The sequence below is a fragment of the Eubalaena glacialis genome, chromosome 11 (assembly GCF_028564815.1).
Source record: "Eubalaena glacialis isolate mEubGla1 chromosome 11, mEubGla1.1.hap2.+ XY, whole genome shotgun sequence".
Taxonomy (NCBI): domain Eukaryota; kingdom Metazoa; phylum Chordata; class Mammalia; order Artiodactyla; family Balaenidae; genus Eubalaena; species Eubalaena glacialis.
Window position 1 is genome coordinate 85,447,145 of NC_083726.1, and position 16,548 is coordinate 85,463,692.

The following is a 16,548-nucleotide window of genomic DNA, read 5'->3' on the forward strand; positions in this document are numbered from 1 at the left end:
CGGCAGTGAGGAAAACCCCGGCAACAACAATGCTTTTCAGGTAGCTTCGAGGCCGCATGAACGGAGCTTTCATAATGGGAAAAGAAGCCTTATGCCATCAGTCTCCAATTTCTAGGTTGACACGCAGCATACACGCAGGACCAGAGCTTACTGTCTCTACGCAGTGTTCTGGTACCGAAACGGTTGCTTAAGCAAAGTGCCTAGGAGTCTTGGAAAGCTTACTACCGTGAAACTAAAGCAGAACAGCGATGAAGGCCTCATGGAGCTGCTGCACGCCTCCCGTTTTGCCAGCATAATCAGGGCCTTACTTCGAGGCTAGTGCTCACATTGACTTTCACGTTTGGTATAGAGCAGAGCAGGGTGAGCTTCCAACTAGGAACTGGAAGCACAAGGTTTCTTTCGAGAAAACTCATTTTCTTCTAAGAGCCATGCCAGCTGTAAGTAAAAGCACGGTAACAACAGTGCTTTTCAGGTAGCTTCGGGGCCGCATCAACGGAGCTTTCATAATGGGAAAACTAGCCTTGTGCCATCAGTCTCTAATTTCTAGGTTGACACGCAGCATACACGCAGGAGCAGAGCTTCCTGGTTCTACGCAGTGTTCTGGTACTGAAACGGGTGCTGAAGCAAGGCCCCTAGGAGTGTTGAAAAGCTTACTACCTTGACACTAAAGCAGAACAACGATGAAGGCCTCATGGAGCTGCTGCACGCCTCTCGTTTTGCAAGGATAATCAGGGCCTTACTTCGAAGCTTGGGCTCACGTTGACTTTCACTTTAGGTATAGAGCAGAGCAGGGTGAGCTTCCAACAAGGAACTGGAAACCCAAGGTTTCTTAGGAGAAAACTCATTTTCTTCTCAGAACCATGCCAGCAGTGAGGAAAACCCCGGCAACAACAATGCTTTTCAGGTAGCTTCGAGGCCGCATGAACGGAGCTTTCATAATGGGAAAAGAAGCCTTATGCCATCAGTCTCCAATTTCTAGGTTGACACGCAGCATACACGCAGGACCAGAGCTTACTGTCTCTACGCAGTGTTCTGGTACCGAAACGGTTGCTTAGGCAAAGTCCCTAGGAGTCTTGGAAAGCTTACTACCGTGAAACTAAAGCAGAACAGCGATGAAGGCCTCATGGAGCTGCTGCACGCCTCCCGTTTGGCCAGGATAATCAGGGCCTTACTTCGAGGCTAGTGCTCACATTGACTTTCACGTTTGGTATAGAGCAGAGCAGGGTGAGCGTCCAACTAGGAACTGGAAGCACAAGGTTTCTTTCGAGAAAACTCATTTTCTTCTATGAGCCATGCCGGCTGTAAGTAAAAGCACGGTAACAACAGTGCTTTTCAGGTAGCTTCGGGGCCGCATCAACGGAGCTTTCATAATGGGAAAACTAGCCTTGTGCCATCAGTCTCTAATTTCTAGGTTGACACGCAGCATACACGCAGGAGCAGAGCTTCCTGGTTCTACGCAGTGTTCTGGTACTGAAACGGGTGCTGAAGCAAGGCCCCTAGGAGTGTTGAAAAGCTTACTACCTTGACACTAAAGCAGAACAACGATGAAGGCCTCATGGAGCTGCTGCACGCCTCTCGTTTTGCAAGGATAATCAGGGCCTTACTTCGAAGCTTGGGCTCACGTTGTCTTTCACTTTAGGTATAGCGCAGAGCAGGGTGAGCTTCCAACAAGGAACTGGAAACCCAAGGTTTCTTAGGAGAAAACTCATTTTCTTCTCAGAACCATGCCGGCAGTGAGGAAAACCCCGGCAACAACAATGCTTTTCAGGTAGCTTCGAGGCCGCATGAACGGAGCTTTCATAATGGGAAAAGAAGTCTTATGCCATCAGTCTCCAATTTCTAGGTTGACACGCAGCATACACGCAGGACCAGAGCTTACTGTCTCTACGCAGTGTTCTGGTACCGAAACGGTTGCTTAAGCAAAGTCCCTAGGAGTCTTGGAAAGCTTACTACCGTGAAACTAAAGCAGAACAGCGATGAAGGCCTCATGGAGCTGCTGCACGCCTCCCGTTTTGCCAGCATAATCAGGGCCTTACTTCGAGGCTAGTGCTCACATTGACTTTCACGTTTGGTATAGAGCAGAGCAGGGTGAGCGTCCAACTAGGAACTGGAAGCACAAGGTTTCTTTCGAGAAAACTCATTTTCTTCTATGAGCCATGCCGGCTGTAAGTAAAAGCACGGTAACAACAGTGCTTTTCAGGTAGCTTCGGGGCCGCATCAACGGAGCTTTCATAATGGGAAACTAGCCTTGTGCCATCAGTCTCTAATTTCTAGGTTGACACGCAGCATACACGCAGGAGCAGAGCTTCCTGGTTCTACGCAGTGTTCTGGTACTGAAACGGGTGCTGAAGCAAGGCCCCTAGGAGTGTTGAAAAGCTTACTACCTTGACACTAAAGCAGAACAACGATGAAGGCCTCATGGAGCTGCTGCACGCCTCTCGTTTTGCAAGGATAATCAGGGCCTTACTTCGAAGCTTGGGCTCACGTTGACTTTCACTTTAGGTATAGAGCAGAGCAGGGTGAGCTTCCAACAAGGAACTGGAAACCCAAGGTTTCTTAGGAGAAAACTCATTTTCTTCTCAGAACCATGCCGGCAGTGAGGAAAACCCCGGCAAAAACAATGCTTTTCAGGTAGCTTCGAGGCCGCATGAACGGAGCTTTCATAATGGGAAAAGAAGTCTTATGCCATCAGTCTCCAATTTCTAGGTTGACACGCAGCATACACGCAGGACCAGAGCTTACTGTCTCTACGCAGTGTTCTGGTACCGAAACGGTTGCTTAAGCAAAGTCCCTAGGAGTCTTGGAAAGCTTACTACCGTGAAACTAAAGCAGAACAGCGATGAAGGCCTCATGGAGCTGCTGCACGCCTCCCGTTTTGCCAGCATAATCAGGGCCTTACTTCGAGGCTAGTGCTCACATTGACTTTCACGTTTGGTATAGAGCAGAGCAGGGTGAGCGTCCAACTAGGAACTGGAAGCACAAGGTTTCTTTCGAGAAAACTCATTTTCTTCTATGAGCCATGCCGGCTGTAAGTAAAAGCACGGTAACAACAGTGCTTTTCAGGTAGCTTCGGGGCTGCATCAACGGAGCTTTCATAATGGGAAAACTAGCCTTGTGCCATCAGTCTCTAATTTCTAGGTTGACACGCAGCATACACGCAGGAGCAGAGCTTCCTGGTTCTACGCAGTGTTCTGGTACTGAAACGGGTGCTGAAGCAAGGCCCCTAGGAGTGTTGAAAAGCTTACTACCTTGACACAAAAGCAGAACAACGATGAAGGCCTCATGGAGCTGCTGCACGCCTCTCGTTTTGCAAGGATAATCAGGGCCTTACTTCGAAGCTTGGGCTCACGTTGACTTTCACTTTAGGTATAGAGCAGAGCAGGGTGAGCTTCCAACATGGAACTGGAAACCCAAGGTTTCTTAGGAGAAAACTCATTTTCTTCTCAGAACCATGCCGGCAGTGAGGAAAACCCCGGCAACAACAATGCTTTTCAGGTAGCTTCGAGGCCGCATGAACGGAGCTTTCATAATGGGAAAAGAAGTCTTATGCCATCAGTCTCCAATTTCTAGGTTGACACGCAGCATACACGCAGGACCAGAGCTTACTGTCTCTACGCAGGGTTCTGGTACCGAAACGGTTGCTTAAGCAAAGTCCCTAGGAGTCTTGGAAAGCTTACTACCGTGAAACTAAAGCAGAACAGCGATGAAGGCCTCATGGAGCTGCTGCACGCCTCCCATTATGCCAGGATAATCAGGGCCTTACTTCGAGGCTAGTGCTCACATTGACTTTCACGTTTGGTATAGAGTAGAGCAGGGTGAGCTTCCAACTAGGAACTGGAAGCACAAGGTTTCTTTCGAGAAAACTCATTTTCTTCTATGAGCCATGCCGGCTGTAAGTAAAAGCACGGTAACAACAGTGCTTTTCAGGTAGCTTCGGGGCCGCATCAACGGAGCTTTCATAATGGGAAAACTAGCCTTGTGCCATCAGTCTCTAATTTCTAGGTTGACACGCAGCATACACGCAGGACCAGAGCTTACTGTCTCTATGCAGTGTTCTGGTACCGAAACGGTTGCTTAAGCAAAGTACCTAGGAGTCTTGGAAAGCTTACTACCGTGAAACTAAAGCAGAACAGCGATGAAGGCCTCATGGAGCTGCTGCACGCCTCCCGTTTTGCCAGCATAATCAGGGCCTTACTTCGAGGCTAGTGCTCACGTTGACTTTCACATTTGGTATAGAGTAGAGCAGGGTGAGCTTCCAACTAGGAACTGGAAGCACATGGTTTCTTTCGAGAAAACTCATTTTCTTCTATGTGCCATGCCAGCTGTAAGTAAAAGCACGGTAACAACAGTGCTTTTCAGGTAGCTTCGAGGCCGCATGAATGGAGCTTTCAAAACGGGAAAACAAGCGTTGTGCCATCAGTCTCTAATTTCTAGGTTGACACGCAGCATACACGCAGGAGCAGAGCTTCCTGGTTCTACGCAGTCTTCTGGTACTGAAACGGGTGCTGAAGCCAGGCCCCTAGGAGTGTTGAAAAGCTTACTACCTTGACACTAAAGCAGAACAACGATGAACGCCTCAAGAGCTGCTGCACGCCTCTCGTTTTGCAAGGATAATCAGGGCCTTACTTCGAAGCTTGGGCTCACGTTGACTTTCACTTTAGGTATAGCGCAGAGCAGGGTGAGCTTCCAACAAGGAACTGGAAACACAAGGTTTCTTAGGAGAAAACTCATTTTCTTCTCAGAACCATGCCGGCAGAGAGGAACACCCCGGCAACAACAATGCTTTTCAGGTAGCTTCGAGGCCGCATGAACGGAGCTTTCATAATGGGAAAAGAAGTCTTATGCCATCAGTCTCCAATTTCTAGGTTGACACGCAGCATACACGCAGGACCAGAGCTTACTGTCTCTACGCAGTGTTCTGGTACCGAAACGGTTGCTTAAGCAAAGTCCCTAGGAGTCTTGGAAAGCTTACTACCGTGAAACTAAAGCAGAACAGCGATGAAGGCCTCATGGAGCTGCTGCACGCCTCCCGTTTTGCCAGCATAATCAGGGCCTTACTTCGAGGCTAGTGCTCACATTGACTTTCACGTTTGGTATAGAGCAGAGCAGGGTGAGCGTCCAACTAGGAACTGGAAGCACAAGGTTTCTTTCGAGAAAACTCATTTTCTTCTATGAGCCATGCCGGCTGTAAGTAAAAGCACGGTAACAACAGTGCTTTTCAGGTAGCTTCGGGGCCGCATCAACGGAGCTTTCATAATGGGAAAACTAGCCTTGTGCCATCAGTCTCTAATTTCTAGGTTGACACGCAGCATACACGCAGGAGCAGAGCTTCCTGGTTCTACGCAGTGTTCTGGTACTGAAACGGGTGCTGAAGCAAGGCCCCTAGGAGTGTTGAAAAGCTTACTACCTTGACACTAAAGCAGAACAACGATGAAGGCCTCATGGAGCTGCTGCACGCCTCTCGTTTTGCAAGGATAATCAGGGCCTTACTTCGAAGCTTGGGCTCACGTTGACTTTCACTTTAGGTATAGAGCAGAGCAGGGTGAGCTTCCAACAAGGAACTGGAAACCCAAGGTTTCTTAGGAGAAAACTCATTTTCTTCTCAGAACCATGCCGGCAGTGAGGAAAACCCCGGCAACAACAATGCTTTTCAGGTAGCTTCGAGGCCGCATGAACGGAGCTTTCATAATGGGAAAAGAAGCCTTATGCCATCAGTCTCCAATTTCTAGGTTGACACGCAGCATACACGCAGGACCAGAGCTTACTGTCTCTACGCAGTGTTCTGGTACCGAAACGGTTGCTTAAGCAAAGTGCCTAGGAGTCTTGGAAAGCTTACTACCGTGAAACTAAAGCAGAACAGCGATGAAGGCCTCATGGAGCTGCTGCACGCCTCCCGTTTTGCCAGCATAATCAGGGCCTTACTTCGAGGCTAGTGCTCACATTGACTTTCACGTTTGGTATAGAGCAGAGCAGGGTGAGCTTCCAACTAGGAACTGGAAGCACAAGGTTTCTTTCGAGAAAACTCATTTTCTTCTAAGAGCCATGCCAGCTGTAAGTAAAAGCACGGTAACAACAGTGCTTTTCAGGTAGCTTCGGGGCCGCATCAACGGAGCTTTCATAATGGGAAAACTAGCCTTGTGCCATCAGTCTCTAATTTCTAGGTTGACACGCAGCATACACGCAGGAGCAGAGCTTCCTGGTTCTACGCAGTGTTCTGGTACTGAAACGGGTGCTGAAGCAAGGCCCCTAGGAGTGTTGAAAAGCTTACTACCTTGACACTAAAGCAGAACAACGATGAAGGCCTCATGGAGCTGCTGCACGCCTCTCGTTTTGCAAGGATAATCAGGGCCTTACTTCGAAGCTTGGGCTCACGTTGACTTTCACTTTAGGTATAGAGCAGAGCAGGGTGAGCTTCCAACAAGGAACTGGAAACCCAAGGTTTCTTAGGAGAAAACTCATTTTCTTCTCAGAACCATGCCAGCAGTGAGGAAAACCCCGGCAACAACAATGCTTTTCAGGTAGCTTCGAGGCCGCATGAACGGAGCTTTCATAATGGGAAAAGAAGCCTTATGCCATCAGTCTCCAATTTCTAGGTTGACACGCAGCATACACGCAGGACCAGAGCTTACTGTCTCTACGCAGTGTTCTGGTACCGAAACGGTTGCTTAGGCAAAGTCCCTAGGAGTCTTGGAAAGCTTACTACCGTGAAACTAAAGCAGAACAGCGATGAAGGCCTCATGGAGCTGCTGCACGCCTCCCGTTTGGCCAGGATAATCAGGGCCTTACTTCGAGGCTAGTGCTCACATTGACTTTCACGTTTGGTATAGAGCAGAGCAGGGTGAGCGTCCAACTAGGAACTGGAAGCACAAGGTTTCTTTCGAGAAAACTCATTTTCTTCTATGAGCCATGCCGGCTGTAAGTAAAAGCACGGTAACAACAGTGCTTTTCAGGTAGCTTCGGGGCCGCATCAACGGAGCTTTCATAATGGGAAAACTAGCCTTGTGCCATCAGTCTCTAATTTCTAGGTTGACACGCAGCATACACGCAGGAGCAGAGCTTCCTGGTTCTACGCAGTGTTCTGGTACTGAAACGGGTGCTGAAGCAAGGCCCCTAGGAGTGTTGAAAAGCTTACTACCTTGACACTAAAGCAGAACAACGATGAAGGCCTCATGGAGCTGCTGCACGCCTCTCGTTTTGCAAGGATAATCAGGGCCTTACTTTGAAGCTTGGGCTCACGTTGACTTTCACTTTAGGTATAGAGCAGAGCAGGGTGAGCTTCCAACAAGGAACTGGAAACCCAAGGTTTCTTAGGAGAAAACTCATTTTCTTCTCAGAACCATGCCGGCAGTGAGGAAAACCCCGGCAACAACAATGCTTTTCAGGTAGCTTCGAGGCCGCATGAACGGAGCTTTCATAATGGGAAAAGAAGCCTTATGCCATCAGTCTCCAATTTCTAGGTTGACACGCAGCATACACGCAGGACCAGAGCTTACTGTCTCTACGCAGTGTTCTGGTACCGAAACGGTTGCTTAAGCAAAGTCCCTAGGAGTCTTGGAAAGCTTACTACCGTGAAACTAAAGCAGAACAGCGATGAAGGCCTCATGGAGCTGCTGCACGCCTCCCGTTTTGCCAGGATAATCAGGGCCTTACTTCGAGGCTAGTGCTCACATTGACTTTCACGTTTGGTATAGAGTAGAGCAGGGTGAGCTTCCAACTAGGAACTAGAAGCACAAGGTTTCTTTCGAGAAAACTCATTTTCTTCTATGAGCCATGCCGGCTGTAAGTAAAAGCACGGTAACAACAGTGCTTTTCAGGTAGCTTCGGGGCCGCATCAACGGAGCTTTCATAATGGGAAAACTAGCCTTGTGCCATCAGTCTCTAATTTCTAGGTTGACACGCAGCATACACGCAGGAGCAGAGCTTCCTGGTTCTACGCAGTGTTCTGGTACTGAAACGGGTGCTGAAGCAAGGCCCCTAGGAGTGTTGAAAAGCTTACTACCTTGACACTAAAGCAGAACAACGATGAAGGCCTCATGGAGCTACTGCACGCCTCTCGTTTTGCAAGGATAATCAGGGCCTTACTTCGAAGCTTGGGCTCACGTTGACTTTCACTTTAGGTATAGAGCAGAGCAGGGTGAGCTTCCAACAAGGAACTGGAAACCCAAGGTTTCTTAGGAGAAAACTCATTTTCTTCTCAGAACCATGCCGGCAGTGAGGAAAACCCCGGCAACAACAATGCTTTTCAGGTAGCTTCGAGGCCGCATGAACGGAGCTTTCATAATGGGAAAAGAAGCCTTATGCCATCAGTCTCCAATTTCTAGGTTGACACGCAGCATACACGCAGGACCAGAGCTTACTGTCTCTACGCAGTGTTCTGGTACCGAAACGGTTGCTTAAGCAAAGTCCCTAGGAGTCTTGGAAAGCTTACTACCGTGAAACTAAAGCAGAACAGCGATGAAGGCCTCATGGAGCTGCTGCACGCCTCCCGTTTTGCCAGCATAATCAGGGCCTTACTTCGAGGCTAGTGCTCACATTGACTTTCACGTTTGGTATAGAGCAGAGCAGGGTGAGCGTCCAACTAGGAACTGGAAGCACAAGGTTTCTTTCGAGAAAACTCATTTTCTTCTATGAGCCATGCCGGCTGTAAGTAAAAGCACGGTAACAACAGTGCTTTTCAGGTAGCTTCGGGGCCGCATCAACGGAGCTTTCATAATGGGAAAACTAGCCTTGTGCCATCAGTCTCTAATTTCTAGGTTGACACGCAGCATACACGCAGGAGCAGAGCTTCCTGGTTCTACGCAGTGTTCTGGTACTGAAACGGGTGCTGAAGCAAGGCCCCTAGGAGTGTTGAAAAGCTTACTACCTTGACACAAAAGCAGAACAACGATGAAGGCCTCATGGAGCTGCTGCACGCCTCTCGTTTTGCAAGGATAATCAGGGCCTTACTTCGAAGCTTGGGCTCACGTTGACTTTCACTTTAGGTATAGAGCAGAGCAGGGTGAGCTTCCAACAAGGAACTGGAAACCCAAGGTTTCTTAGGAGAAAACTCATTTTCTTCTCAGAACCATGCCGGCAGTGAGGAAAACCCCGACAACAACAATGCTTTTCAGGTAGCTTCGAGGCCGCATGAACGGAGCTTTCATAATGGGAAAAGAAGCCTTATGCCATCAGTCTCCAATTTCTAGGTTGACACGCAGCATACACGCAGGACCAGAGCTTACTGTCTCTACGCAGTGTTCTGGTACCGAAACGGTTGCTTAAGCAAAGTCCCTAGGAGTCTTGGAAAGCTTACTACCGTGAAACTAAAGCAGAACAGCGATGAAGGCCTCATGGAGCTGCTGCACGCCTCCCGTTTTGCCAGGATAATCAGGGCCTTACTTCGAGGCTAGTGCTCACATTGACTTTCACGTTTGGTATAGAGCAGAGCAGGGTGAGCGTCCAACTAGGAACTGGAAGCACAAGGTTTCTTTCGAGAAAACTCATTTTCTTCTATGAGCCATGCCGGCTGTAAGTAAAAGCACGGTAACAACAGTGCTTTTCAGGTAGCTTCGGGGCCGCATCAACGGAGCTTTCATAATGGGAAAACTAGCCTTGTGCCATCAGTCTCTAATTTCTAGGTTGACACGCAGCATACACGCAGGAGCAGAGCTTCCTGGTTCTACGCAGTGTTCTGGTACTGAAACGGGTGCTGAAGCAAGGCCCCTAGGAGTGTTGAAAAGCTTACTACCTTGACACTAAAGCAGAACAACGATGAAGGCCTCATGGAGCTGCTGCACGCCTCTCGTTTTGCAAGGATAATCAGGGCCTTACTTCGAAGCTTGGGCTCACGTTGACTTTCACTTTAGGTATAGAGCAGAGCAGGGTGAGCTTCCAACAAGGAACTGGAAACCAAAGGTTTCTTAGGAGAAAACTCATTTTCTTCTCAGAACCATGCCGGCAGTGAGGAAAACGCCGGCAACAACAATGCTTTTCAGGTAGCTTCGAGGCCGCATGAACGGAGCTTTCATAATGGGAAAAGAAGCTTTATGCCATCAGTCTCCAATTTCTAGGTTGGCACGCAGCATACACGCAGGACCAGAGCTTATTGTCTCTACGCAGTGTTCTGGTACCGAAACGGTTGCTTAAGCAAAGTCCCTAGGAGTCTTGGAAAGCTTACTACCGTGAAACTAAAGCAGAACAGCGATGAAGGCCTCATGGAGCTGCTGCACGCCTCCCGTTTTGCCAGCATAATCAGGGCCTTACTTCGAGGCTAGTGCTCACATTGACTTTCACGTTTGGTATAGAGTAGAGCAGGGTGAGCCTCCAACTAGGAACTGGAAGCACAAGGTTTCTTTCGAGAAAACTCATTTTCTTCTATGTGCCATGCCAGCTGTAAGTAAAAGCACGGTAACAACAGTGCTTTTCAGGTAGCTTCGAGGCCGCATGAATGGAGCTTTCAAAACGGGAAAACAAGCGTTGTGCCATCAGTCTCTAATTTCTAGGTTGACACGCAGCATACACGCAGGAGCAGAGCTTCCTGGTTCTACGCAGTCTTCTGGTACTGAAACGGGTGCTGAAGCAAGGCCCTTAGGAGTGTTGAAAAGCTTACTACCTTGAAACTAGGGCAGAACAACGATGAACGCCTCAAGAGCTGCTGCACGCCTCTCGTTTTGCAAGGATAATCAGGGCCTTACTTCGAAGCTTGGGCTCACGTTGACTTTCACTTTAGGTATAGCGCAGAGCAGGGTGAGCTTCCAACAAGGAACTGGAAACCCAAGGTTTCTTAGGAGAAAACTCATTTTCTTCTCAGAACCATGCCGGCAGTGAGGAAAACCCCGGCAACAACAATGCTTTTCAGGTAGCTTCGAGGCCGCATGAACGGAGCTTTCATAATGGGAAAAGAAGTCTTATGCCATCAGTCTCCAATTTCTAGGTTGACACGCAGCATACACGCAGGACCAGAGCTTACTGTCTCTACGCAGTGTTCTGGTACCGAAACGGTTGCTTAAGCAAAGTCCCTAGGAGTCTTGGAAAGCTTACTACCGTGAAACTAAAGCAGAACAGCGATGAAGGCCTCATGGAGCTGCTGCACGCCTCCCGTTTTGCCAGCATAATCAGGGCCTTACTTCGAGGCTAGTGCTCACATTGACTTTCACGTTTGGTATAGAGCAGAGCAGGGTGAGCGTCCAACTAGGAACTGGAAGCACAAGGTTTCTTTCGAGAAAACTCATTTTCTTCTATGAGCCATGCCGGCTGTAAGTAAAAGCACGGTAACAACAGTGCTTTTCAGGTAGCTTCGGGGCCGCATCAACGGAGCTTTCATAATGGGAAAACTAGCCTTGTGCCATCAGTCTCTAATTTCTAGGTTGACACGCAGCATACACGCAGGAGCAGAGCTTCCTGGTTCTACGCAGTCTTCTGGTACTGAAACGGGTGCTGAAGCAAGGCCCCTAGGAGTGTTGAAAAGCTTACTACCTTGACACTAAAGCAGAACAACGATGAAGGCCTCATGGAGCTGCTGCACGCCTCTCGTTTTGCAAGGATAATCAGGGCCTTACTTCGAAGCTTGGGCTCACGTTGACTTTCACTTTAGGTATAGCGCAGAGCAGGGTGAGCTTCCAACAAGGAACTGGAAACCCAAGGTTTCTTAGGAGAAAACTCATTTTCTTCTCAGAACCATGCCGGCAGTGAGGAAAACCCCGGCAACAACAATGCTTTTCAGGTAGCTTCGAGGCCGCATGAACGGAGCTTTCATAATGGGAAAAGAAGTCTTATGCCATCAGTCTCCAATTTCTAGGTTGACACGCAGCATACACGCAGGACCGGAGCTTACTGTCTCTACGCAGTGTTCTGGTACCGAAACGGTTGCTTAAGCAAAGTCCCTAGGAGTCTTGGAAAGCTTACTACCGTGAAACTAAAGCAGAACAGCGATGAAGGCCTCATGGAGCTGCTGCACGCCTCCCGTTTTGCCAGCATAATCAGGGCCTTACTTCGAGGCTAGTGCTCACATTGACTTTCACGTTTGGTATAGAGCAGAGCAGGGTGAGCGTCCAACTAGGAACTGGAAGCACAAGGTTTCTTTCGAGAAAACTCATTTTCTTCTATGAGCCATGCCGGCTGTAAGTAAAAGCACGGTAACAACAGTGCTTTTCAGGTAGCTTCGGGGCCGCATCAACGGAGCTTTCATAATGGGAAAACTAGCCTTGTGCCATCAGTCTCTAATTTCTAGGTTGACACGCAGCATACACGCAGGAGCAGAGCTTCCTGGTTCTACGCAGTCTTCTGGTACTGAAACGGGTGCTGAAGCAAGGCCCCTAGGAGTGTTGAAAAGCTTACTACCTTGACACAAAAGCAGAACAACGATGAAGGCCTCATGGAGCTGCTGCACGCCTCTCGTTTTGCAAGGATAATCAGGGCCTTACTTCGAAGCTTGGGCTCACGTTGACTTTCACTTTAGGTATAGCGCAGAGCAGGGTGAGCTTCCAACAAGGAACTGGAAACCCAAGGTTTCTTAGGAGAAAACTCATTTTCTTCTCAGAACCATGCCGGCAGTGAGGAAAACCCCGGCAACAACAATGCTTTTCAGGTAGCTTCGAGGCCGCATGAACGGAGCTTTCATAATGGGAAAAGAAGCCTTATTCCATCAGTCTCCAATTTCTAGGTTGACACGCAGCATACACGCAGGACCAGAGCTTACTGTCTCTACGCAGTGTTCTGGTACCGAAACGGTTGCTTAAGCAAAGTCCCTAGGAGTCTTGGAAAGCTTACTACCGTGAAACTAAAGCAGAACAGCGATGAAGGCCTCATGGAGCTGCTGCACGCCTCCCGTTTTGCCAGCATAATCAGGGCCTTACTTCGAGGCTAGTGCTCACATTGACTTTCACGTTTGGTATAGAGCAGAGCAGGGTGAGCTTCCAACTAGGAACTGGAAGCACAAGGTTTCTTTCGAGAAAACTCATTTTCTTCTATGAGCCATGCCGGCTGTAAGTAAAAGCACGGTAACAACAGTGCTTTTCAGGTAGCTTCGGGGCCGCATCAACGGAGCTTTCATAATGGGAAAACTAGCCTTGTGCCATCAGTCTCTAATTTCTAGGTTGACACGCAGCATACACGCAGGAGCAGAGCTTCCTGGTTCTACGCAGTGTTCTGGTACTGAAACGGGTGCTGAAGCAAGGCCCCTAGGAGTGTTGAAAAGCTTACTACCTTGACACTAAAGCAGAACAACGATGAAGGCCTCATGGAGCTGCTGCACGCCTCTCGTTTTGCAAGGATAATCAGGGCCTTACTTCGAAGCTTGGGCTCACGTTGACTTTCACTTTAGGTATAGAGCAGAGCAGGGTGAGCTTCCAACAAGGAACTGGAAACCCAAGGTTTCTTAGGAGAAAACTCATTTTCTTCTCAGAACCATGCCGGCAGTGAGGAAAACCCCGGCAACAACAATGCTTTTCAGGTAGCTTCGAGGCCGCATGAACGGAGCTTTCATAATGGGAAAAGAAGCCTTATGCCATCAGTCTCCAATTTCTAGGTTGACACGCAGCATACACGCAGGACCAGAGCTTACTGTCTCTACGCAGTGTTCTGGTACCGAAACGGTTGCTTAAGCAAAGTCCCTAGGAGTCTTGGAAAGCTTACTACCGTGAAACTAAAGCAGAACAGCGATGAAGGCCTCATGGAGCTGCTGCACGCCTCCCGTTTTGCCAGCATAATCAGGGCCTTACTTTGAGGCTAGTGCTCACATTGACTTTCACGTTTGGTATAGAGCAGAGCAGGGTGAGCTTCCAACTAGGAACTGGAAGCACAAGGTTTCTTTCGAGAAAACTCATTTTCTTCTAAGAGCCATGCCAGCTGTAAGTAAAAGCACGGTAACAACAGTGCTTTTCAGGTAGCTTCGGGGCCGCATCAACGGAGCTTTCATAATGGGAAAACTAGCCTTGTGCCATCAGTCTCTAATTTCTAGGTTGACACGCAGCATACACACAGGAGCAGAGCTTCCTGGTTCTACGCAGTGTTCTGGTACTGAAACGGGTGCTGAAGCAAGGCCCCTAGGAGTGTTGAAAAGCTTACTACCTTGACACTAAAGCAGAACAACGATGAAGGCCTCATGGAGCTGCTGCACGCCTCTCGTTTTGCAAGGATAATCAGGGCCTTACTTCGAAGCTTGGGCTCACGTTGACTTTCACTTTAGGTATAGAGCAGAGCAGGGTGAGCTTCCAACAAGGAACTGGAAACCCAAGGTTTCTTAGGAGAAAACTCATTTTCTTCTCAGAACCATGCCGGCAGTGAGGAAAACCCCGGCAACAACAATGCTTTTCAGGTAGCTTCGAGGCCGCATGAACGGAGCTTTCATAATGGGAAAAGAAGCCTTATGCCATCAGTCTCCAATTTCTAGGTTGACACGCAGCATACACGCAGGACCAGAGCTTACTGTCTCTACGCAGTGTTCTGGTACCGAAACGGTTGCTTAAGCAAAGTCCCTAGGAGTCTTGGAAAGCTTACTACCGTGAAACTAAAGCAGAACAGCGATGAAGGCCTCATGGAGCTGCTGCACGCCTCCCGTTTTGCCAGGATAATCAGGGCCTTACTTCGAGGCTAGTGCTCACATTGACTTTCACGTTTGGTATAGAGCAGAGCAGGGTGAGCGTCCAACTAGGAACTGGAAGCACAAGGTTTCTTTCGAGAAAACTCATTTTCTTCTATGAGCCATGCCAGCTGTAAGTAAAAGCACGGTAACAACAGTGCTTTTCAGGTAGCTTCGGGGCCGCATCAACGGAGCTTTCATAATGGGAAAACTAGCCTTGTGCCATCAGTCTCTAATTTCTAGGTTGACACGCAGCATACACGCAGGAGCAGAGCTTCCTGGTTCTACGCAGTGTTCTGGTACTGAAACGGGTGCTGAAGCAAGGCCCCTAGGAGTGTTGAAAAGCTTACTACCTTGACACTAAAGCAGAACAACGATGAAGGCCTCATGGAGCTGCTGCACGCCTCTCGTTTTGCAAGGATAATCAGGGCCTTACTTCGAAGCTTGGGCTCACGTTGACTTTCACTTTAGGTATAGAGCAGAGCAGGGTGAGCTTCCAACAAGGAACTGGAAACCCAAGGTTTCTTAGGAGAAAACTCATTTTCTTCTCAGAACCATGCCGGCAGTGAGGAAAACCCCGACAACAACAATGCTTTTCAGGTAGCTTCGAGGCCGCATGAACGGAGCTTTCATAATGGGAAAAGAAGCCTTATGCCATCAGTCTCCAATTTCTAGGTTGACACGCAGCATACACGCAGGACCAGAGCTTACTGTCTCTACGCAGTGTTCTGGTACCGAAACGGTTGCTTAAGCAAAGTCCCTAGGAGTCTTGGAAAGCTTACTACCGTGAAGCTAAAGCAGAACAGCGATGAAGGCCTCATGGAGCTGCTGCACGCCTCCCGTTTTGCCAGGATAATCAGGGCCTTACTTCGAGGCTAGTGCTCACATTGACTTTCACGTTTGGTATAGAGTAGAGCAGGGTGAGCTTCCAACTAGGAACTAGAAGCACAAGGTTTCTTTCGAGAAAACTCATTTTCTTCTATGAGCCATGCCGGCTGTAAGTAAAAGCACGGTAACAACAGTGCTTTTCAGGTAGCTTCGGGGCCGCATCAACGGAGCTTTCATAATGGGAAAACTAGCCTTGTGCCATCAGTCTCTAATTTCTAGGTTGACACGCAGCATACACGCAGGAGCAGAGCTTCCTGGTTCTACGCAGTGTTCTGGTACTGAAACGGGTGCTGAAGCAAGGCCTCTAGGAGTGTTGAAAAGCTTACTACCTTGACACTAAAGCTGAACAACGATGAAGGCCTCATGGAGCTGCTGCACGCCTCTCGTTTTGCAAGGATAATCAGGGCCTTACTTCGAAGCTTGGGCTCACGTTGACTTTCACTTTAGGTATAGAGCAGAGCAGGGTGAGCTTCCAACAAGGAACTGGAAACCCAAGGTTTCTTAGGAGAAAACTCATTTTCTTCTCAGAACCATGCCGGCAGTGAGGAAAACCCCGGCAACAACAATGCTTTTCAGGTAGCTTCGAGGCCGCATGAACGGAGCTTTCATAATGGGAAAAGAAGCCTTATGCCATCAGTCTCCAATTTCTAGGTTGACACGCAGCATACACGCAGGACCAGAGCTTACTGTCTCTACGCAGTGTTCTGGTACCGAAACGGTTGCTTAAGCAAAGTCCCTAGGAGTCTTGGAAAGCTTACTACCGTGAAACTAAAGCAGAACAGCGATGAAGGCCTCATGGAGCTGCTGCACGCCTCCCGTTTTGCCAGGATAATCAGGGCCTTACTTCGAGGCTAGTGCTCACATTGACTTTCACGTTTGGTATAGAGCAGAGCAGGGTGAGCGTCCAACTAGGAACTGGAAGCACAAGGTTTCTTTTGAGAAAACTCATTTTCTTCTATGAGCCATGCCGGCTGTAAGTAAAAGCACGGTAACAACAGTGCTTTGCAGGTAGCTTCGGGGCCGCATCAACGGAGCTTTCATAATGGGAAAACTAGCCTTGTGCCATCAGTCTCTAATTTCTAGGTTGACACGCAGCATACACG